At 42.3% G+C, this 24,608-nt stretch overlaps 1 protein-coding gene across 2 annotated transcripts in view; it reads right to left on the bottom strand.

Moving 5' to 3' along the window:
* drp2 (dystrophin related protein 2) overlaps positions 1–24,608 on the bottom strand; it is a 156,396-nt gene that overhangs the window by 94,372 nt on the left and 37,416 nt on the right. For both annotated transcript variants that reach the window (XM_052087349.1, XM_052087431.1), the window contains exon 2: positions 16,567–16,749. The gene's annotated coding sequence lies outside the window, so the exon portion shown is untranslated. The remainder of the gene's footprint in view (positions 1–16,566; positions 16,750–24,608) is intronic.

Consider the following 24,608-nt stretch of genomic DNA (forward strand, 5'->3'; position numbering starts at 1 on the left):
CGAGTCTTTAATCATTAGTCTAACCTCACACTCATAAAGCATCCGGGAAAGCCTCCCCCAGGCACCTCACTGGGTAAACAATACCATTACTCTGTCGTGATCCACAATGAAGATTTTGCCACATGCATCTAATCACAGCTGTTAGGCCAGCGGTAAGGCGAGAAGGTATTGGTTTTCGTGTTTGTTTTGTGTGATAAACCGTGTGATTTTCATAATCGCTACATGATACATTGTGGTGCAAATAGAATTGTTTTTCGATATTTTCACGACAATGGGGTTTTGTATTTTTTTTTACCTCATTAAGCACAAAATTGCCTGCAAGCTAGCATCCGATAAACACCCAGCAAACACGGGGGTTAGCAATAGCGAAAATCCCAAAGTCATTGATGCCTCGCTAACAAGGTTTATATTTACCTATACAGCCACAAGATGGCAACAAAAGCACTACTTTTCTAATAGACAGTGATTTGGCATTTAGAGTAGAAGGGCTTCCCCTAATGTCAACAGAGATTATTGGCAGGTATTACATTATGACGCCAAAGCACACATTTGTATTACACTGGGCTTTGACCAGAGCACAACAAAATGTCAGCAAATAATGGTGGAAAGACTTACATTTTAAAATATTGGGGATTTTTTTTCATAAATGAAGCTCAATGATTTTCACATTTTTATCTTTCTTTCAATCATTATGGAATTGTTCAGCTCAGCTCAGAATCCAAACAGTAAATTCTATTGATCTACAGTTGTGCCTTCAGAAATCCTTTAGGCCACAAACACAAGTGGTGAAGCAATACAGTCATAAATTATTTATCCTCTGCAGAGAATGCCAAATATTAATGCAGCTTATTGAGGAGCTAAGACCGACTCCACCAACAGTATCTCTGCTTTATACTGCACCCCAGGTGACCCTGGCACACACACCCAGAGGAGCAGCATAATGTCCAAACAACTGACGCAAAAAATGCAGCAAAAATTAATTAGTTTCTTTACATTCTATTTAATTATGATTTTAAGGTATGCTTTCATTAAGTACAATATTATCGAGTGCTATATTTCAAATTAATAACACTCAAAAAAAAAAATTTTTGTGGGGTAGGCTCGAATGAATTAATAGCATCTCCACTCATTTCAAAAGGAAAAGAAGCTCGATTAAGTGTCGATTAAGCTGTACAAAAGCAAATGAGCAGAATATGGTACTCGAAAAGCACCAAAATAGCAACCAGTCTGTCAGTCCCGTCCACCCCAACAACGCCCGTCACGGTGCATCCTCTCGCCTCTGCGGAGAAACAGAGGCAGCGGTGGCACCGCTTTAGAGGTGAGCCTCGTCTTCTGAAGTACATCCAACTTTTATGGGCATGCCAAATGTCGGTGAGCTGGAATTGAAGAAGCTTGTTTGTGGCAACATGTTTAATTGCCTGTGGGAGACAGGTATGAGACACTACGAATTAAATGACAGGAAAAGTCACTCTACAATTAAAACACATACTGTACTGTGTTGACTTTAAAGGGGGCATATGGGAAATTGACTTTTTAATTGCTTGTATACAAATCTCTGGAGAGCCTGCCTACCCTCAAGCGTGAAAACAGACAAGGAAGTCAATCTTTTGCTCGCTGAACGATTCCAAAATGTGTCTGCATTCAGCGATGTGTCCACATGAAGTGATCTGTGTAATTTGGCAACTTGGTGATGAAGTGCTGCCTCCACAAGTGAAAATACCACAGATGCTTTAACTGTCTTTGTGATGCATCAATATCTATTTATCGAATCCTAATTGGTTTAGTATGTTTTATATTTACAGTATGCACAAAAACCATACGACATTTACAGTGGTGCCTTGAGATACGAGTTTAATTTGTTCCGTGGAAATGTTTGTTCCTTAATTCACTCAAATCTCAAAACATTTTTTTTACCTATTGATTTGAACCGAAATGTCATTAATGTGTTCCAGCCCCAGGAAAAAAAAATTAGGAATAAAAATATCACTATATTTTTTAAATACAGTAATGACAAAACTGAATAGAATTAAAAATAATTCAATTATTTTTGTGTGCAACTACTTTTGGTATGCCGGCCTTTGCCACCTGTGGGTGTTTATAAAACAGACAGAGAGAAATACTGTACGTGCCAACGTCCCAGGTTCTCTCAGCTCAACGCCACTCATATTCAACCAGTCCTCTACACAGAGGATAAAGAATATTTAACAGTGAGTTTTATAGTGTCTGTCCACATTGCATCATTTGTGCTCAAATATCGCTTGCTTATAGACTTATAACTTCATAACATGGATGCTACTTCATCTATGCCATTATGTGTTCGCATTAGCATTAAACGAGGAGACTAAAGTCTATGCTGTGTGGTGTTTGAAACACACAGCATGTAATGCCTTTTGTTTCATGTTTTGTTTGACAGTGAATATAAGATGATTACGAATGTCTCCCAAAGAGCACTGTGTGATGCAGTTGATGTTTTCTTGTTAATTCCCATGAAGGGTACAAAAAAAAAACCCAATAAAACCCATCAGAAGTGTGCTTCCATACATGTACACAAGGGGTAAAACAAAAACCCAACTGAATCAGGAAATGGAAGTGCAATGAATCAAAATGAATCAAATTGGCCCACTTTCAAAAATATTGAGAAAGGCATCATATCGTCTTTTATGGGAGAGATACATCAACAAAAGGAATGCCACATTGGCAGTGCTACCAAGTTCATTCACGTGTGTTTAAAATGATAAGAAACTCATTGCGACCATCATCTCCTCTTGAACTGAGCTGTACCATTTCGAATCCAGTCGTAATCCCACTCAATCTAATCGTTCCACTTGAAAATCAAACCGTCATTGAGTGATATCGCAACCCATGTATCGCTCCGTCCTTTGTTAGAGCGGTGCACATACTTAATATACACACTGCAATCAGTTGTCAAAGACGTCAATCGAACGGGAAGAGCACAAACGCTCCTTCTCAAACTAAGCTCCTGTTTCTTTTTGCGGGAACGTGGCTTTCATATTCTTTTTATGGAATAATTAGGACGAGAAAAGAGAAGCGGCAAAATTCAACAGAATTCCCGCTCAAATTAGAAATGGAGGGTGCGACTGAGAAACAAGCGGGGGAGGTGGTGGGTTCGCTTTTGAACATCTGAGTGAGGAGCTGGCATTCAACAGACACTCTCTTTCCCCAGTTATCGGCACCATATTCTCTTCACCTTCTCCCTTGTTGTCGCTTGCGTTTCAATCCCGGCAAAAGAACGTAGGAGTTGATAGGAAAAACTGGCACGCTGTTTGCCTGCCTCATATCTTTGTATTCCCATTAGTGGAGTTGTCACCATCTACCTGACAGCGGCGTGAAGACAAGGCCGCCGTCAATGACGAGGAGGGCGTGGGGGCGGAGGGGGGGGGGCCGGGGGGGTGACGGGTGGCAACGGGGGATGAGGGACTCGAACGGGATACGCTTGACAGGGAAAGGACGCGAGTGGCAGGGAAGAGCTCAGAAACAATCGAGAAGGCCGCGCCTTACGAAGAGATGATGGGGCGGGGGGGTGTGAGTTCCATTCAAGTTCATGGAACTCTGTCACAGTTCATCTTTCACACACTATGTCATGGATTTCGAAGCGATGTTTGACTGTTGGAATTCGGCAACATGGTGATAAAGTGCTGCCTGTAGGAGTGAGACTACAACAGATGCTTTTCCGGTCTTTATGGGGGACTCGAATGTGCACTCGAGGCTCACCAAGTGGTAAAACTGCGGCTCCGCCCCCGAGTTGGGAGCCATTAAATGGACTGAGAATATAGGACAAGTGAAAATATGGATTCGTCAGATTCACCCTTTCAGGGACAGCGGTTACGACAGTGGACAGCTTATCATGTTATCAGGTGACAGGATGCATGCAAGGGTTGAATAATCAGTTTCAAACATCAAGTTTAAAAAAAAAAAAAGATGCCAGTTTTTAATGTCAGGCTGTTTCGTCAATCTCAAAGCGGACACTAATGTCAGTGCTTTACCAGTCATGAAGCCCACCAGCGTGTATCACTTAAACATGTGAAGTGTCATGCGGAAGAACCAAACGAGGAGGAGAGCCAGAGCAGAAAGGAGGACATTCGGGTATGCAGCATTTGATCTAAACCACCATCGCCTACTTCCATTCTACAAAATAGACCGTGGTTATTTCTGAACTTGCCACCACTTTGGCGCTGTCGTGACAGCAAGATTGCCCGCAATCTGCACCGACGTGTCAGAACCACCTTGACACCGCATTGAGACCTGCTCACCAAATGGTCCAAAAGATGTTTTTCCCTATTGCTAATCACAGCTTCCATACATTTTTTTTAAATCACAGGTCAAAATGCTCACTGCTCGAGCCAGCAGCATCACAACACTCAGCTATAAAACCTTGTTTGCATTGTGTAATGGCTGAACTTTCACACGACTCCCATATTAAAATGGAAATGGTACCTTGCACACAGCAGCTGTCTGTGCAAACAAACGAGCACATAGCTGCTCGGCCCCTCAGTTTGACAACAGCGTTGGACATCGTAGAAGGACCGCACAAGGTTTCTTTTTTTTAATACTTTTTCTCTTGGCTTGTAGTAAAAGTAAATGACATGACTCAAAATCAGTTTGGTTTTGTTTTCCCTTCTGGGATTTGCATTATTTCTCCTGATTTAAAATGAGCTTTCAAACGTTTTTTTTTCTTGCAAGTTAAACAGAAATAGTGGAAAGAGGTGTTTTTCTGAACACATAATGTGGAAAAATTAGGATTCGGGTGAAAAACAATGGCAGGATAGGAACACTGATGTAGCCAATGAAGTATAAATCTATCCATCGATTTTCTGATCTGCTTCTCCTCACAAGTGTCGCGGGGGTGCTGCATCTTATCCCAGTTGTCTTCGGGCAGTAGGTGGGGTACACCCTGAACTGGTCCGCATCCAATCGCAGGGCACACAGAGGCGAACAACCATCCGCGCTCACACTCACATCTAGGGACAATTGAGAGTGTTCGATCAGCCTACTATGCATGTTTTCGGAATGTGGGAGGAAACCGGAGTACCCGGAGAAAACCCACGCAGGCCCACACAGGAAAGCCGGAGTTGGAGTTGAAACCGGTACCTCTGCACTGTGACGTTGACGCGCTAACCACTGCACACCAGACCGCATGAAGTATATATTTAGACTTATTTTGATTGTTCAGATTTGGTGAATCATGTGCGGTACTTTGTCTTATGTTTGGAAAATTTGCTTCATCTAATCCGTACAGCTTGTACTTAGTCCTTCCCATCAAAAGGGAAGCCCATTAAACTACGGCCGGGACTAAAGAAGAAATTATGAAGCACCCTGTGACCTGATAATGTAAGCTGTCCACTGTAGTAACCTCTGTCCCTGAAAGGGTTAATAAGTCCTTGGCACAAATACGACACTTAACAACAATTTATCCCTCCATTTGCCAAATGGCTTATTTGCTGCTGGTGAATCATCATAGTGTCACTCTATTCTAAATGCACCTTCACGAGCAAGAAAAGTCCACCGTGTTCCAACGCTTGGCTTTTAAGGTCACAGTTCAATAAATAAAACAAGTCATTTATGCGGCAAGGGCTGTGTTTTGGCATAAAATTTTCAGGTGTTTAAGCAAAACAAAACAGTTTCACTCCAACAGAAACATTCTGGGGGCTGACAAGCTGCTACAACTGCAAACTAAATACATCTGGCTGTCCCCCACGGTGACCATGTATGTGTGTGTGTGTGTGTGTATGTGTGTGAGACTGCATGTGTGTGTATGCCATTTCAAGTCACGCTATTCTACAAAGCGTCAATACCCCACCGACCGCAGCCTGCGCCCCCGGCCCCCGAGGACTGCATCAGGTGATGTGACAGCCCTGTCAATGAAAGGTTGCCAGGGCCGTCTGCCCACGCCAACGTCGCCTCGCAACCGAGAATCTAACTCGGTTGCATGAGACTGTCAATGACCAGCATCTATCCACAAGACAGTCCAAATATTAACTCATCCGGTGCTGTGTTTCAAAACCGTCACTGAGCCACAAAGGTCTCACGGCACGCCGCCAAACATAAAATGTCATGAAAACTATACCGGTAGGGCTGAACAATTTTGTAATTTTCGTGGTTTGTTTATCGCGGCTTCAGTGCATTGTGGATTTTTTCAAACATATTCATGTATATATATATATATATATATGTTTTTGTTTTTGTTTTTTTTCATATCCATGTAGTACAGTAATGTATATGTTGCTCTATGTGACTCACTGTTGCTGACTTTCGCAGCTTCTTGTGGACCGTTTGCGGACTTTTTGCGGACTTAAAAATAATAATAAATGTATATGTTTACTGTATTTTGTTATTCATAAACTAACCTAACTTATATATATTTAAATCTATTAGTATACAGCATTAAGTCATGTTAATTACTTCAAAATTTACTTCTACATGCATGTATACCATTTACATTTGGCCTTATAAATATTATGTACATGTACCTATATGGAGGGGGGGGGTCGCTACTTCAGATTTTCGTTTATCGCGGGTGGTTTTGGTCCCCATTAACCGCGATAAACGAGGGATTACTGTAATTACCCAATTGTAATGCTCCCACCCGGCCAATATTGCAATTGCGATTTAAAATGCATGCATTTTTTTCAGGGCGGCCCCGTGGTTGACTTGTTCGCATGTCGGCCCACGGTGCAGATGTGCAGGGTTCGATTCTAGCTCCGGCCTTCCTGTGTGGAGTTTGCATGTTCTCCCTGTGCCTGTGTGGATTTTCTCTGGGTATTCCACTTTCCTCCCACATTCCAAAAACATGCACAGCAGGTTAATGGAACATTCTAAATTGCCCCTAGGTGTGAGTGTGACAATTGTCAGGTTAGATTTATTTATTTTTGCTGTGAAAAACTTGCTCCAGTGCCAACCCCAGCTGGGGAGTACGCACACAGAAAGGCTTTTGTGACCCCCGCAAAAAAGCCCGTGGGCGCCCAAATACGCACTCATGTCACACAAACCTGTCAACTTCACCACTCACCCTTGTAACAGATTGCAGAGGGATTTTATTAACTTGTTTGTTCAATTTCGTTGCGACACATAACTCCCACTGCCGCTGCACAACAACAACACGGGAGGATGCAGGAGGACGGTGCGCCAAGATGCATGTTGCCACTCTGCCCACTCACTGGCGGAAGAAGTTGTCCCCCCGTGAGGCTTTACATTTGAGCAATGTCCTCCTGCACAGATCAAACCTCCAATGAGACATGAGTGGGCCTCAAGTGGGCTACCGAGCAGTTGGTCCACAGCAAATTTTCGGCACTGTGAGCCAAGTCATTACCTCAAGATGAATAAAGCAACGCATGCTATCGCTGTTCATCTCAGTGGATGGACCAGACTGAAGCTTTTCAAGTGAAAACTAGATTTCGGACCGAATGTGGGGCTTCGGGGGAATCTCACTTGTGAGACAAGATTTGTTTGTTTGTTTTTTAACTTCAATTTCCTGATCTGGTTGCGGTGATTGAGTCATGCTTTAATGCAGTCTTTCTCAAACTGTGTGAGTGCAATAATCCCCAGGCCAACTGTGAGTAATTCTGTGGCTAAATTTTCCAATTTTAAATGACTGTAAAAGGCAAAGTTTCAAGAGTTTTCAAGATTACAAAATTTTTGAGTAACTTTGAGCAGAGGTGCGGAATGTGTGTTTGCTTACTGCTCACCATGTATACCACCACCATCATACGCCGTTCCAACAGTTTTAGGACTTGCTTGGCTAAAATGTCTAAACAGATTCAACTTGACTTTGACGTAGACTTGGATGACATGACTTGACAAGTCTTTATACATGTGAAAATCTGCATTTACAAGATACAGGGGGCATTATATTAGTTTTCGAAAGAAATAAAAAGTTATTTTGTGTCAGGTGCACAAATCTGGCCGCCAACTATGCTATGATGCAGAGTTCAAAGGTCACAGGATATAAATATAATGGTTGTAGCTCTGAAGATTACAACACCTGGATTGAAGAATTATGTTTTGGATCGAAACGGTAAAAAGTGAATGGCAACAGCAATATTTACACGTCAACGATAACTAACCGGTCACTCACAGGACAGAAACTTGTTTTGAAAACTTTCAAAACTTCTCGCAGTATTGAATCACTCGCAACCAGACTGTTTTGGTCATCAGTTCGTGCAAATAAGATAAATAGGACAGTTCTACCTATCTAGCCTAAATGCATGACTTAACGAATCCTGTCTTCTAAAATTTTTTTGAAGAAGCATATTGATAAAACACAGAAAAGTAAATCCTAAACAAAGTCATCAGTTCATGAAAATAAGATTATTTATTAAAGATATTTATTTATTAAAAGAAATTGTAAATTTCTCCAGTGTAGGACAAATAAAGGATATCTTAATTCTAAGATAAACCTGAATAATCAAGTTGCGATTGAATCAGTGCATTGAAGAATGTTTTGCATGGTTCCAGAAGCAGTTTCTGTATTGTCCGTGACTTTATTGTCCTTCTCAATTGAATGCATGACAGACATGAAGCTAACAAACGAAACAAAGCTAATTGCTAACCCATTCGGCTAGGTTGAGAGATGCGGTTGTTGTTTTGTTCCAAACAACTTCAACATGCTGGATTTAACAACGTGCCATTTTTACTGCACACAATTGACACAATATATGCGAGCAGGGATTAATTTCTCACTAATGAAGGGCACTCCAGTGGCTCTGTGATGACCAACAAATACCAACCAAGCGTCGCTCGCCGGCTCTGCGCTGCCTGGCTTTGTCACTGCAACGTGTTGAGCCCGCCGAAGACATCTACAGACTGTTAAGTGCGGGCTGACTGAAGTCGCGCTGACATCGTGTACACAAGCGCTGGAAGCGCACACGCAGTTCAAACAAATGCGCGCAGCCTTTCTATTTGCACATGTGCTGTAAAGATGGCAGAGAGATCAATAGCCGTGTCGTGAAGGCTAATGACGCGACAGGGTGGCAGCGCTTGCGCTCACAGCCACATGAAGCCGCCTCCAATCGAATTTGCGATATTGGCCTCGCAATGCATGGAAAACATGGGCGCTATCGACTGCAAGTGTCAAGGCTGGAAGGCAGTGGTTCCCAACCGCATTCCTGACAATAGTGTCACTATTAATTAAAGATCCAATTTCACTGAACTGTATCGATTAACAGTGCCAGATCAAACCTTTCCTTTTATGCTGGGTAAAATGACTATTTGTGATTTTATGCTGTTTTACTTTTTTTTTTGTTTTTTAATTCCCCCTTGACCTTTCAAACACTGACAGGTGCATGTTTCTGCGGAATGTCTGCAGATGTGGGAGAAACACAGTTCTCAGGATTGTTTCAAGATCTCACTTTAACACTGTTGCCTCTGTCCCGTTGTCATGATTCGGTTTGGGACCAACAGGTGGCACTGTAGGGCTCCCGCTGAAGCTGCACACCTGTTGGTCATTAGGTAATTAGTGTATAGAAGGACTCCTGCCCGAACCCTCGGTGTCGGGTCATTGTTTGCTCTGGGCTTCTGTCATGTTTGTTTCAGTCATGTTTAGCTCATTGTTATGTTTTCACTTCAGTCATGTTTTTGTTATTGAGTTTTTAGTTTCTGCCATGGTGACTTTGTTTAGGATTTAGTTTTCTGTGTTTTATCAATACACTTCTTCAAATACACCCTGCTCTTCTCTCCTGCCTGCTTTTTGGGGTCCACCACCACCTTGCTACGTGACACCCGTAAAGAAAATACACACAACACATGTTCGGTCTCGATTACCACAATTCATCTTAAGTGTCTTATAAATACGTTTTTGGTGGGGTTTTTCCTTTAAAATGTTTAATAAAATGGCTTCACGCAGCTCCTCAGTCAGTATCGAAGCAGTCAGTATAATAAATCACCACTCCATGGTCAGAGTGGCTCTGATTAGATCTTGGTCCACACAGTGTGTGAGTGGGCGTGGGCTGCGGTAAGCCGATGCTACGTCACAAGGTGACGCGAGGAAGCAGTGTGGTGGTGAGAACATGGATAAATATCAGCAGCAAATTCTACAATAGAGCTTTCTCAAATAAAAAAATAAAAAGATGACGAAGACCCACGGTCATCTTTGAAGAACCCGAGTGCGCGCGCGTACACACACGCATGCAGAACGTTCATGAAAATATCATGAACACATTTATCAATGCAGTGTTTATCTTGCAAGAAACTGTTATTTTGCAATCAAAGTGACCTTTTTGTGTTATCTTATTCAGTAGGAAGGCACTAAACATTGCCTTCCTACTGATTTATGAGGTATCACAAATGCAAAACAAATAAAAATAGCATCAAAGTGAAAGTTCTGCTTGAAATGCATCATTTCACAAAAAGCTGTTTTTCTCAGAATTTTTCTTGGAAACGATTATTTTCAAGAAGCTTACCAATGTTCAATTGCTGTTTACTAAAGAATAGTAAAAGGTAGAAATTCACTTTTTTCCTGATGAAAGAAAAGGGTTGAAGCGTTCTTTTGGTAGTTTCCACGCTGACATACTGTAGCTACGCAACTCAATTTTCCGGAGGCCTTCAAAAATTTCTCAGAATGGTCGAACATGGCTAGCACCTCTCATTTGGAAAAGCCAAACAATTTCAGTGGAAAATAAATGCATGTCAAACAGGTCAAATTCCACCTGGACAGTATGTCCTTTTCCAAAGCTGCTTTCACGACATCTTATCAAAAAGCCTGCAAATGCATTTACAGTCAAGGCAGTTTCAAAGTGACATGTTTTGCTTTTTATTAAGGTTCTCATGAGGGATGACCCAACTCCACATGCTTCTTCTGCTGCTCCTGCGACTTGTTCTGGCCCTCCAATTTCCCATTCGTGCACAATGACAGTACTTATGCATAAATGATTGCCACATTTCCTCACCCTGGCCCTCGGTAACATACCGGAGATGTGCACTTTATTTATGCATCAACGATGTCCACATCTATCTAAGTGTTCAGCACTTTAACATAAATCACTTGCTTTCACTCCAGTGCGTCACGTTACACGTGTTTGTAAACCAGGCTATATGCAAAATGCCATTCGTTTGCTCCGTGGTCCATGCATAATGCATCTTGGAAAACATTTTTCAAATCTAACCTGCCGGTCTTTGACATAGTGTACATGGAAAGGGTTATTTTAAGCAGCCTACATAGAGAGCACTGTGAAAAAGCTTGCTGTCAGTCGCTTCCAAGTTAGATATGCTACAAATCAGAATTCGGTCCTACCTTTAAAGTGGTCACTGACACATTTAAAGTCATTAAACACACTTTTTACATCTTAAACACACATTTTAAAGTGCTCTTAAGCATCTTTTTCTTACTGTTGTCGTCAAAAAATGGGAGTCTTACCAGATGACATGACTTTATGGAAACGAAAAGAAGTCATACTCACACAGTTCTCCATATAAGGGGCCAAGTGTGCTTGCTTCAAGTTGTTTTTTCACTCCCAGTTTAAATTGACTCTAAATCATAAATTGAAATAAATTTAAATCTAAATAAATTGACTGACATCATACAATAAATGAGAACGCCAAAGACGTGCTAATGTAAATGGGCATGTGCACTATTGTAACTATATACTTTCAAACAAGTGCTACTCGAACACAGGGAACAGCAACTCATACAGAGCTGCTGTAGACTGTACATTTCCCCAGTGTGGGACAAATAAAGGATATCTTATCTTATTTTATCAACAATACTCACAGGATTATATTCTCTCAAATTGGTTGGAACAGCAACTATAGTGATGCCTTTAGATATCAATTTAATCCGTCCGTGACCACACTCAGAAATCAAAACAATCATTCAATTTAATTTAACCTTTATTTAACCAGGTTGGTCAGTTGAGAAACATTTCTCAAATACAATGATGACCTGGCAAAGAGGCAATATAAAAGGCAGCTACATAAAAGTGAGAAGAGCAAAACAATAAAACATAACATAAAATAAAACATCACATCACATCATCCCGTCTGTCTACATGTGGTGATGCACCGTTTGTGTTCAAATATCCATTATTTTAAAGCATGATAAAATCGCCACAAAGATGCTATTTATTAGTCTGTCTATGGCATATCCTATGATGTGTCCGCATTCAGCTAGCGGATTTAAACAAAGTTTAAATCGCAGTCGACAGGATTGTTTTGCAATTTGACCAAAAAGCCAACATTGTGTTCCACCTTTGAGGTTTTATTGTACAAGTAGTTGAATTGCATCTGCCTAGCTTCCGCATTTCCAGTGGCTCATTTGTCAGAAGTGAAAGTGTGCACTCAAGCCAATTGGCTTCATTACAGCACAAATTGTGCCTCTGATCTTAAGCTCTTCACTTCTCAGCACACGGAATTATAATAAAAATACCAGAAGCCAAATTAATTGAAGAACAGGTATTTCTCCAGTCTGAGTCGGAGTGAGCGACTCGGAGCGGAGAGGGAGGGCACAGAGGGGGTAATATCTTTAGTCTGAGAAGTAATGTAATTTGGACGTGGGGACAGTGGGAAATGTTCCGAGGGCAAGCATAGCGAGCATCTGTTTCCAATGAAGGAAACGTCAGGTCCTGTTAATCTTGTGTGAGCCCTTGCCTGCTGACATGGATGTAATTTTACACAAGCAATTCCCCACACACAAACACACTGCATTTACATACACTGTACATGCAGCACCTTCCACACGCCACCATCCTCCGTTCTCACTCCATCATGCCAATGACCTGAACATTGAGATTCAGCAAATAAAGCAGCAGCCTTTTGCCTCCTACGCACACATACATGCACACGCTCGCGCATGCACAAACACGCATCACACCAAGAATCGGCAGCTAGCCATTTAGAATTCAATATAAGATGTACACAAACAAGACGAACAAATAAGAATTAAAGGACTACATCTCATTATCCGATCTGCAGCATGACATCCTTGAGGATGACGGACAGGGGCGGCGCTACGCAGTGGGCAAGGTACTTGAATTGAATAAGCGCATACCTGGCCGAGTGAGTGGTCATCATCTTCCTCACTGTGAGGGTTTCATGAAATGCGCAGTGATACCAACCTTGCCCAATACACTCGTAATAGAGGCAAGAACAAATTAAAGTGCAATTCATCGTTTAGGATTTCGTTTTTTTTCGTTATAATAACCTTAGCCAGCCATCAGCGACAACTGGTCACTCCGACCTGTTGCCAGCTAACACTTGCCTGTTAGCTGGCAAATCAGTGCACAAGATAGAAGTGAAAAAAGCACAAACAGCATGACCTAATAAATTAAGCCCAGCTAAATGTTCATCTTTACATTGCTTAGATGTGTTCCTGCTTTTGTGCTGCGCAAGGTTGGTATGTGTGTACATTTTATCTCATGAAACCTTGACTGTGATAAACATTGACATCTCAGGCTCAGTATGTCATTGTGTCATTCCGCCTACATTCGCGAAACATTTCTGGTGTCGCGCATGGTGGCAGTAGTCGGGCAGGTTTAAGGAGAGACACGTGCTAAGCCAAAAGGGAATTAAGTGGATGGAGAAGATGACGCGGGACCACCGCAACCAGACCAGACTGCCGCAAAAGCATACGGCCTCGCAGGGATAACGCGAGGCGGGAAGCGGATGAGGAGGTTTTGAATTAATGAGGAGACACGACCATAAGACAGTGAGAGGAGAGCGGAGATGTTACTGAGGAAAAAAAATGGATCCCTTGGGTTAATGTGGTGGGTGGGTGGGTGACACGATGACATGCTCTGGGATGTTCAGAGTAGTGAAGCAGGCTGAGCTGATGGCAAGTACAAAGCTGTACTGAAATGAATGTAAGTACTGAAATGAATGTAATTAATCTGTTCCACGCCCCCCCACCCCCAAGAAACCCACCACTGATTGTTGTATGTTTTTAAAAACAGAAAAACATCTGTTTTGTCAAAAAATAAAATATCATACAAGAGAATGTCAAGAAATAAAGATGTTTTATAGTGTACTTAAGCATAGAGATTGTGATATTCATGCGTTGATGTGGGCCTGTAAGGGGCGTGGCTATGTGAGTTTACGACAGTTAAGTCAGTGTCTGATTCATGCTCCTTTGGAGTGTTTTCTTTTTTTTCTTTGTCCTGGTGAAACCAACCCACCCTGATGAAGATCAGAAAAAGATGAAGGGAGTCTGGTCTTTCTTTTGGTATGCTCGGTGCATCTTTTGTCGCAGAACTCTGTAGTCTGTGGGTCATGAAAGATGATTAAAAATGAAAACAGCAGGCAAGCTGAGTTGCAATAAATGGCTTCGTTTTGAAACCAAGTCATTGGAATAAGCCGAGCTGTATGTTTATGAAGAATAAAAGCCAATGTCTTGTCTGTTCAACAGCCGTGTTATTTCCATTATGCATTATTTGGTGTTGTTGTTGAATAATGTATGATCGTTTTTTTTTTCCCATTAGATTATTCAATTCATTAATTCATTCATATTCAATTCATTGATGTGATGATTGATAATAATATAAATGATTCAATTAAAAGTGATTCAACACCAAACATTGGGGGGGTCACTTTCCTATGAAAAGTTCTGAGAGCAGGCTATTCAATTGCGTGACATGTTGACAGCTGAATCAAGCAGCTACTCAACAAAAGGCATTACAATGCAGCAGCAGCAGGTCGGAAGAGAGCGGAAAAGAGGGAAGCAAATCTCCCGAGAAGCTAAAATAAAGAGTAAACCCTCCTTCAATGTCTGGAAGCCAGACTGCGTTTTAGCAGGCTCTCTTGTGTGCCGCAGCTGAGGCGAGGTAACGTTCCCTTTATGCCAACACACCGGTTGGATGACTGAGTAAGCTCCGCTAATTTCTTTGCCCAAAGTGCGCTCAGCGGCAGCCCGGGGCGCCGACAGTACTTCCTCACTCCATCCACGCCAGCTCACTGCAGATCAACACAGCTCCCGCTCTCACCTTTTGCGACCTTGCCTAAGCTCCTTGCTCATCCCTCGTTTCCTCTCAGTGATGTGAAGCCAAGCCCTTATTCGCAAGCCGGAAGAAAATGAGGGAGCCAGGCTGTTTGGCGAATGTTACTACCAGTGGAAGTCCACAGGGCTGTCTTGCTTTTATTTGGGCTTTTTTTTTGTCATGACATTTTTGCCAATTTCGAGCTGAAAGAGTACCAGTGATTGAGAGGAAGAGGGAAAATGTGATGACAAACACAGGACAGGAAATGGAACGCGTTGCGGCGTGGAATTGGGTGTTCATAAAATATTAAGTGGAACATAGTTCACCAATCAGCTTCTCTTCTCGTGCACTGATTTGCCAGCAGCCCATCAGAGTGATCATTTGTCACCTCCAACAACTGAAGGCAAAAACTGCCCGGCGATGCCCTAACGCCTGCTGGCTTGTGCCAACTACGTGGGACACACTGAGCTGATGACGCTCACTAACTGGAGCCGAGTATGTAACGGCATTTAGAAAAACATTTTACAACACACCACACACCACCCCAAAAAAAACCCCATAAATAAATAAGTAAATAAAATTTTACAAATGCAAAAAAGTACTCTACTGTATGTGTAATGATAATCGTATCTCCATTTAGTCACACTTAGTGTGTAATCTCAGATTGGTTCATTGAACACTTATTATCGCACCAGGCAAATACACCGTTTAATTGGGCCCTCTGCCATCTTGTGGATAAGCACTTAATTGTTCTGACTGTCACTCTAAGAAGCCTTAACATCTATGCTGTGCTCTGGGCATTTGGTATTATACAATATTTTCCATTACGATAATGAACACATGGGTGCACATAAGTGGTGCGCCGGTGCACATGAGGACTGGAAATTGAATATTGAGTCTGTCACTGCAATAAATAAATCTTTGTGTAACACGGTAAATGGTATTGTTTGAATAAGTTGCCATTCTGGAGCCTTTGGTAGAATATGGTTTCAGTAAGAACTGGGGAAAAAAATCAAAGAAGCACAAAAAGTTAATTCAGTTACATTAAAATGGCACATCTACACATATTAACGATAATCCTTGAGGTTAGTGGGTCAGATATAAAAAAATGCTCAGAACCATGATGTGCACCCTGATAGTTTACTTGACCGTTTTGCTGTTTAAAGACATAACTACTTCACAATATTTAGCAAAATGGTAGAGAACTCCTATTGCATTAGATTCGTTTGTCGCCGTCTCCCTATTACATGGACATCTGATGTGACGTCAGCCGTATCAACACAAAGTCACAATGTTACTCTCTCTCGTTGCTTGGGGAAACGATTTCTTACTCGACCCTTCCCTTTCTTCGCCTCGCTGAGACCGAAACGCCGGCTTTGACACAGTTGAGTAGATGGCACCTGGAGCCAGAGTACAGCTTGAGACAATGTGCTTAGAAAACACAACCGCTTTGATAAAAAACCCCACGAGACTCCCTGCGAGCCTTCTGGCATCTCTGTTTGTCTGAGTGTGCTACATGCATGGTTGGCTGGAGAAAACGCCTCCTTTACATGACAAATAGAACGCACGCCTACATGCACAAGTGACCCCAGATTACCACTGAAAAATAAGCCCAAAAAGCGCAGAGCGGTCCGTATTTGATAGTTACCCAGCGGTGAAGACGTGACTGAAGTGGCTGAAGGATCAGAGCCTCCCTGGAATCCAGCCAACGCTTCTGTGGCTGCGCTGCGCGAGGGGGAGGAGGGGCGCGGGAGGCCTGGATGCGGAGTAATGGTGACAGCGGCGGCGGTGGCGACTGGAGAAATCTCGTCTAAGGTTTAGTAAGCGACACCTAGAGAGGAGAAAAAATAAATAAAGCGGGGCAAAGGAAGTCAGAGACTACTTCGGAGGACAGAGAGATGTGAGAAATTGGTTGAAAAAAGGCACATTTCACAGCTGTCTTTTGGAGTCCACACTGCCCGCCCTAAGGGTGAATAAAACGCTGTGACATGCAGCTCAGAGTAAAGGTTTAGTTGAGCAGGATGGACGGACCGCAACGGCCATGCTAAAACTTGGCTTTGCGGGCTATTTATTGTCAGCAGAGAGCACTTGGTGACCTGGAAAATTAAAGTACAGGAAGGGCATCGGGTCCTGGCCAGAGGAGCAACGTTGGGAGACGAATGCCAATGAGAGACCTCGCTACTCCGAAAGACTGCAAAGGTTTCCTCGAGCCTCTCCTGCATTCAAGCATGCCAGAATTGCACAAAGTCTTGGAACATCGCACAAAGACGATACGACGTGAGTCAAATTTGAAATGTCCTTCCTAAAGGCGGACACAGGGTTCACTGTATGCACACACTGGACATACATCACGAGTTGACACTTAGTGGCTGCATTGAGAAGCCCGTTTTACCTGGATGTTAGTCATGCTAATGATGGCGGTGTTCCTCAGGGAAGCCTCCTCAGTCCAATTTAGATTCAAATTCATATGCTCACACTTGATGATCACCATCCTGTCAATTAACAGTTTTCACGCCAGTCAGTCCAACACGCTGAAGCAGGTTTTACCATTTGAATAGACACCTGACATCCTCATTGAGTGTTATTTATATCAACATGGAGGTTTTAATTCACATTCAGAGAGCTTTTGACAGCAAGCATGTTGACTTGCAGTCGAGCATTTTAAGTGTCATTTTTCTGCTCGGTTGTGGCTGAGGTGGACAGAAGAAAAATTATATAGGGCGCTCCCTTTGAGTTCAAAACAGATATGAATGTTTAACACCAAGCTGGCAGTGAGCACCCAGTAGAGAAAAGAATGAGATGAACTATTTTCACAAGTAGTAAGTGGCATTCATAATTCACATTATAGTTTTATTTCAAGAAGAAATATTCTATTTCGATGACACTGTTTGCGAGTGGATGTGTGTTTACACAGCAGTGAATGACAGAATATTTCATGGCTTTAATAGGGCCCATATGCTAAGTTTATGTGTGATGCCCCCCCTCCCCCAGGGTACGCAAGTGAAAAATCATGACAAGACAGCTCGGAGGAGACGCAGTGAGTGGCACATTTCATTGGCTGGGCTGACAGCTGAGATGCAGCTACTTCATGCCATCCACTCAATAAACAACATCGTCCTGTTCAGGGTAAATGAGCTCTTAATTATAAACTGATAATCTATGCTTGTCATGGATTTTCATTTAGGGACACCCAGTGGGAGGCCTATCTATCTATTTATTTAATTATTTATTTATTTAGATTTTATCTTATTTTATTTTACGAAAGAGTAGAGGCAGTGTTCAAACAACTGAAAGGTTTTGATTAACCATGAAATATGCACATAAATAATCCAGCTGCTCAAATGTCTTGAACCCAAAACAGATCTTCAAAATGCATTTTTAATCATTACATTTCAGTCATTTCTCTGGCAGTAGTGCGTGGACCAAGGCGGTCTTGTGCATATTCTGGAGAGTTCCCACACGGAGAAAAAAAAAAATAATTCCAGGGAATATTGTATGTCATAGGTAATCAAGGTTTTCGATTGCTTTTATAGAGCTTGTGCTATATTTGGAGTAACAACAACAAAAGGGTAGTGTACCACTACACCATCAGCGACTTCTGATTCCATTTTTGTCTTTGCTAATGTATGGACAATGGATACCAATTGAGAGCTCCAGTGAAAGACTCAAGGCTGACTTAAATGATCGTCACCTTGTTCCCAAAACAACCGTTATATTGGACCCTTATCTCTTGAATGATGATGCTGGAGCCTCCGCTATCTCCCTGACCCCCTCATTCTCCTGTGCTTCATGTCACAGTTCAGGACTCAGTTGAGTCGTATGCATGGCAACGAGACAATGTGTTGCGGCGTGCCAGCTGGTTGACCGGGGAAACCGAGTTACACACACTCGTATGATTACAATGTAATACATGAACCGATTTTCAGTGCCTTTTGTCGGCTTCCCCAAAACGCTCTCCTTCCTCAGGTGTGCTAATGAGCCTTGAAAAGCTATCGTCGCCACCTAGTCTGTCTTGGGTGTTACACCTGCCCCCGCCCGATACCCCCTCGCCACCCACATGTTCAAGTATTTGAGTGGTTGTTGTTTATGTCTACTATTAATGTGGCTGCAACACAGCATAATTCAACCAGCCTGAGTCAACTTGGACGACACTAACAGTTGTTAAAGCATGTCTCTCCAAGGTGGAGGATGAGGTCATCTCATCGCCCTGAGCAATTTCCCAGCATCCTCCGTACCAGCGGTGAAGAGCTGCGAGAGTTTAGTCACAAAGCCTGCCTCAGTCACCTATCAATTCAAATAGGACAGCACACTCGAGCACACTTGACGCACAAGCGCGCCATTCGTCATCCACAGCATTAACCCTCCACTGTCACGTTCACGCGGGCCGGATAATGAAGCATTATGTCATCAGGAGCGAGCACGCGCTCATTCAGAAAAGACTCCCTTGCAATGTTCCGCCGGCATGAAATAGCATCTGATGGATGACAAGCCTTACAGTAAGGGGAGGCGTGTCCACTTAATTGAATCAAACCAAATGGAAAGCCGAGAAGATTAAAATTGGCTTGGTGGTCACCAGAGACGGCTCGACCAACAACAAGGAGAAAAGTGTGCCCACACACGTAGATAATTACGTACGGTTAGCATTGAAGGTGCAAGAGGGTGTTTTACTGGAAAGCAGAGGAGAATTTTAAGTGTTATATTAACAGCAAGAAGGAAAAAACTGACTCTTGAGGTCACCAATGCTGTAAATATAATGAATGGCAATTGCTATTTAGTCGCACAGTGGATCCCATCAATCAATTGTCTCTCTTGCTTGTCCTCATTAGTGTTGCGAGTGAAATTATCCCAGTTGGCTTTGAGCTGGTCGCCAGTCAATCAGCAAAGCCCTGTTCACGCAGTGGACACATTCCAGATCCACCCGCAATACATGAAAATGTACGGCACTGGCAATGACGGCACTGAAAATGTACGGCACTTTACAAATACCCTTCTACATTCTTTTAACTCTTTCAGGGACAGCGGTTACTACAGTGGACAGCTTATCATGTTATCAGGTTACAGGATGCATGAAAGGGTTAAATACATTTGAAATGTATTAAAACACACTTTAAAAAATTGGTCCTTAGCCCAGGTTCTCAATCTCTCACTGTCAAGAAATGGGAGACTACCATTGTACATCACTTGGAGGAAAAAAGGAGACTCTTGGTCACACAGAGGCAACTTGTACTCTGTTGTAGCTGCTTATTTGCCACCCACTGGTGATGTTATATTGAAAACAAACACCAAAATGTTCAAACAAGCCATATAAATTCATCTAATGAGAGTTTGCTAGCTTAATGGAAACATCATGTCAAACACCATGCACAGGCTAACAGAATGTTGCATCACTGTCCCAGTACACATTCATCCAACCCTCCATTTTCTAATTCATTTACCGGTAATCTCACAAGGTTCGCGGGCATGCTGGAGTCTATCCCAGCCGTCTTCGGGCAGTAGGCGGGGGACACCCTGAACCGGTTGCCAGCCAATCGCAGGGCACACACAGACGAACAACCATCCGCGCTCACATCCACACCAAGGGACAATTTGTTCCATTAACCTGCCACGCACCTTTTTAGAATGTGGGAGGAAACCCACCGGAATACCCGGAGAAAACCCACGCAGGCACGAGAAAAGCATAAAAACTCCACACAGGGAGGCTTGAGCTGGAATCAAAGCTTTCTCCTCTGCACTGTGAGGCAGACACGCTAACCAGTTGTCCACTGTGCCGCGCCCGGTAATCATGAACCTCCAAAAGAATACTACTTGAACACACACACACACACCTTAACACTTACACAAAGAGCGTATAAGGTGCATCAGAAAAATTCCAGGACTGGTTTCACAAAAGGTATATTTCAACCCCAATGGACAAACTTTTCCAAGTCAGTATTGGTCAGTCCACCAACCAGCAGCCTTTGCTTCACTGGCAGGACTGTAACAGGACAACTCATGGCTGCTTCACCATGATAACGCACCAGTTCACAGTGCTCGGAACAATCGGGAGTATCTGGTGGCGAAGAACATTACGGTGCTGGAACAACCTCCCTTCTCCCCTGACATGCCAGGGTGAAAATGCATTCAAGCATGAGGAGACAAACACCACGAAGATAAACTGAGATATAAATGCAGAGCCTTCCAACTGCACCTAAGGCAGATGTGATCATTATTACATTTACATAGTGGATGACTTTCAATGCAACCCGGCTAAATATATTTTCTACGGGATCCGATCAGTCTTCATGAGAAGCAACGTAATGGCTTGGATCTCCCAGGGGCTTTATTTACATGCTAATAAATTCTGCCGTGTGATATATCGCTCTTCACCCACCATTCTGGCTAAAAAACATTAATTTCAAGTTGCGGCAGGAGCCGGGATTTTTCTTTTTTTTTCCCCAGATGACAAAGGAATAATTGACAATGAGTGTGAGTGGGGGGAAATGGGCTGAGGGAGAAATACTACATGAGGAATCAAAGCTCAAATGAGCGACAGATGAATGTCTCACATTGTGAGTGAGGTGCAGGAGTGTAGTCTGGGTCCAACTATTCCCGTTAGGCCCGAGTGAGTGAAAATGACAAGTGAGCAAGTGGAACGGTGGCTGTCAGTCAAACTCATGTCACAAGTATGTCGGAGCAAGCCCATTACGTGTCCTATGCTCAGTCTGCAGCTTGCTCATAGCAAGCAGAATATTGGCCAAGTGGTTAGCATGTACAAAAAGTGTAGCTCGGCAAAGACTAATGACTTAGTGTGTATCGACAATTGAAGTCCTTTGGTCCACTCATTTGGTCCAGACCAAAAGCGAACCCATTTTTTGTGGGGGGTGCGTTTCATATACACACTGTACTTATTGCAAATGGACCATATTCTGTAAAAAACATCGACGCACGGGGGCAATCGGCGTTCCCATTGGACAGAAATGACGAGGGCGGCACGCAATGCAGAGACCATGAATTGGAAGAAAAACATAACATTCCTACGTGCTGCCTTTTTGCTCTGCATCTTTGTGCTGTTATTGGAGCTGCAAAATAATTTGGAGTGTCAAAAGGCGCTCAGGTTTTGCGACCCGAGGTTTCAAATTTTTGGATACAGTGTTCCTGCATAAAAAAAAATGTAATCCTGCAAAATAATTTTGAATTTATTAAAAAAAAAATGTGCCTGTAATCTGATATCTTTTCTGTAACTATAATGGATTACAGTTTTTTTAATTACTGAATAAGTAAACGCTGGCATTCCATTCCTGCCAAGCCTGCAAATATTCCACATCTGTAATGTGAATGTTTTTTTTGTCTCTGTGTGCCTTGCTGGCGACCAATCCCAGGGTGCACCAGGCCTCTTCCTGCCCTTTGTTTGAACGCAACCATTTATCACATAAGCAAACATTTGATTGACATGTGTTCTGTTCTCCAAATATGTTCTATCATACAACTTATTCACACAATAAATAGTGCTGAATGGTTCCACTACGTCCCAGATGTGGGTGTTGCGTGTGAATAATTCATTTAGTCAGTAAGAGTAAGAGTTGCAAATAGCAAGAAAACCAGAAAGCTGTCTATTTGTGCAGATGAACAATCAATCAGAGAGGCATGACACAAACATCCTTTTAATGCCAAAACCAAATATTTAAAGTCTACAGAAAAAAAAAGAAAACAACTTGCCTCACGATGCTTTTTCTGTTGGAAAGGAAATGTGGAAAGAAATAAAAACAGAACAACATAATGAGGTGACATTTAGTGCATTTTAATTTGTCCTCATGATATTTGCAGTTGAGCATGTCTTTCGACAGTGTATATGGGCCATTTTTTGTAATCCTCCGGAGACCACTTTGTTTTTTTTTCTATTCATTTCAACTCAATAACTGTCGCTATCCTCGGATGGAACAATTAAAAAGAGTATGCACGCGCGCCCACACAGACACACACACACACACACATGTCTCAAATAAAGTTGATACAAAGAGTATATGAAGTACTGTATACTTCAGACTCCAAATGGCGTCGCTTTGGCTCGAACAAAGCAGTCAGATCAATCAGCACATTTTTCCAAGCTCGTTGCGCAAGATCCGGACCAATCTGCTGAGCACACAATGCCCAGCAGCCTCCAGTGCTTTAAACATCTTATTAATTCTCAGTGCAACTAGAAATTCTTGGCTGTAGAAAACCCAACCAGGCATGCAACAACTGTTTATAAAGCAACAGTAAACCTATCATCAATTTGTTTTCTTTTGCGCATGTCCTCATTTGAGTCATGGTGCCTATCAAACAAAATTGGCCTGACTCAATCGCAGGGCACATATAAATATATATTCACACATCACAACGTTTAATTTATGACTCTCAGTAAATTCAGCAAACAACCCATACTAAACTTAGTTTGTGTGCGTAGAATGAGTGAGTTTTGCACCTGTGGATAGGTTGAATTGTGGAAATAAAAAGGTTAATTTATCAGTGGAAAACTACAAAAAGGCGGCCGCTGGTCCAGTGGTTTGTGCATCGACCTCACACCGCAGAGGTACAGGGTCCAATCCCAGCTCCAGCCTCCCTATGTGGAGTTTGTATGTTCTCCACGGGCCTGTGTGGGTTTTCTCCAGGTACTCCGGTTTCCTCCCACATTCCGAAAACTTGCATGGCAGGCTGATTGAACACTCCAAATTGTCCCTAGGTGTGAGTGTGAGTATATACAGTGTGTGTGTGTGTGTGTGTGTGTGTGTGTATATATATTATATATATATATATATATATATATATATATATATATATATATATATATATATATATATATATACACTGTACATATAAAGAAGAAATTACTCGACCACCCCCCAAGGACCTCCTGACCCATGAGCTGTGGAGCGTGAAAATTCCTCCACAGCTTAAGCGTCCCTCAATTTTTCTCTGTGGCAAAGTTGTCAATCTTGGCCAAAGCACAGACCTTCACAGTCATCTCACGCAGTTGAAAGCGCTGGAAAAACCGCACAATCGACCGACATTACCTTCCTCAATTGCACCGATTGGACAGCATTAGGCAGGACCCTTATATTTGAAAATGGATAGAAAATGTTTATTTTTTGGGGGCTTAAATGGTCTCTGAAAGTGGATTGTTTTTAAAGAGATAAACACTATTCAAACGGTGGGTCTAAAGATGACAAGTATGGTAATTGTGATGCATGATTGTGGCGTTTTTAGTCTTTATATGAAGGTTTCACCAAGTCTAATTTAAGGCTTTATAAGGCTATGCGTATCAAATTTAAGACATTTTACTCACTAAATGGGACCACTCGGAATACTGATGTGTCCCCCTCATTGTATTTCCACATTTCTAGAAATATGGTACTCCGGTATTCTACTGAACATAAAATAAGTATTTTTCATTTTTTCAGTGAATCTTTAAAAATATCTTACATGGAAATAATTACCACTGACATGAATGGAGACATTTTTCAAAGGTAATTAATCTGTCCAAATTTCACAACGGATTCAAACCGTTCAAACATCAACCGGTTCAGCAATGTCAAATCTTTCTTATCCACACTTGACAAAACAAAATATTGACTCAAAGATGTCTCTCGCTACGACACGGTGTGCCAATGTTTTCTTTTATATAGGCAAGTCAAGTCAAGTCAAGTCAACAGTATTTATAGAGCACTTTCAAAC

Source organism: Hippocampus zosterae, chromosome 1, assembly GCF_025434085.1.
Source record: "Hippocampus zosterae strain Florida chromosome 1, ASM2543408v3, whole genome shotgun sequence".
NCBI lineage: Eukaryota > Metazoa > Chordata > Actinopteri > Syngnathiformes > Syngnathidae > Hippocampus > Hippocampus zosterae.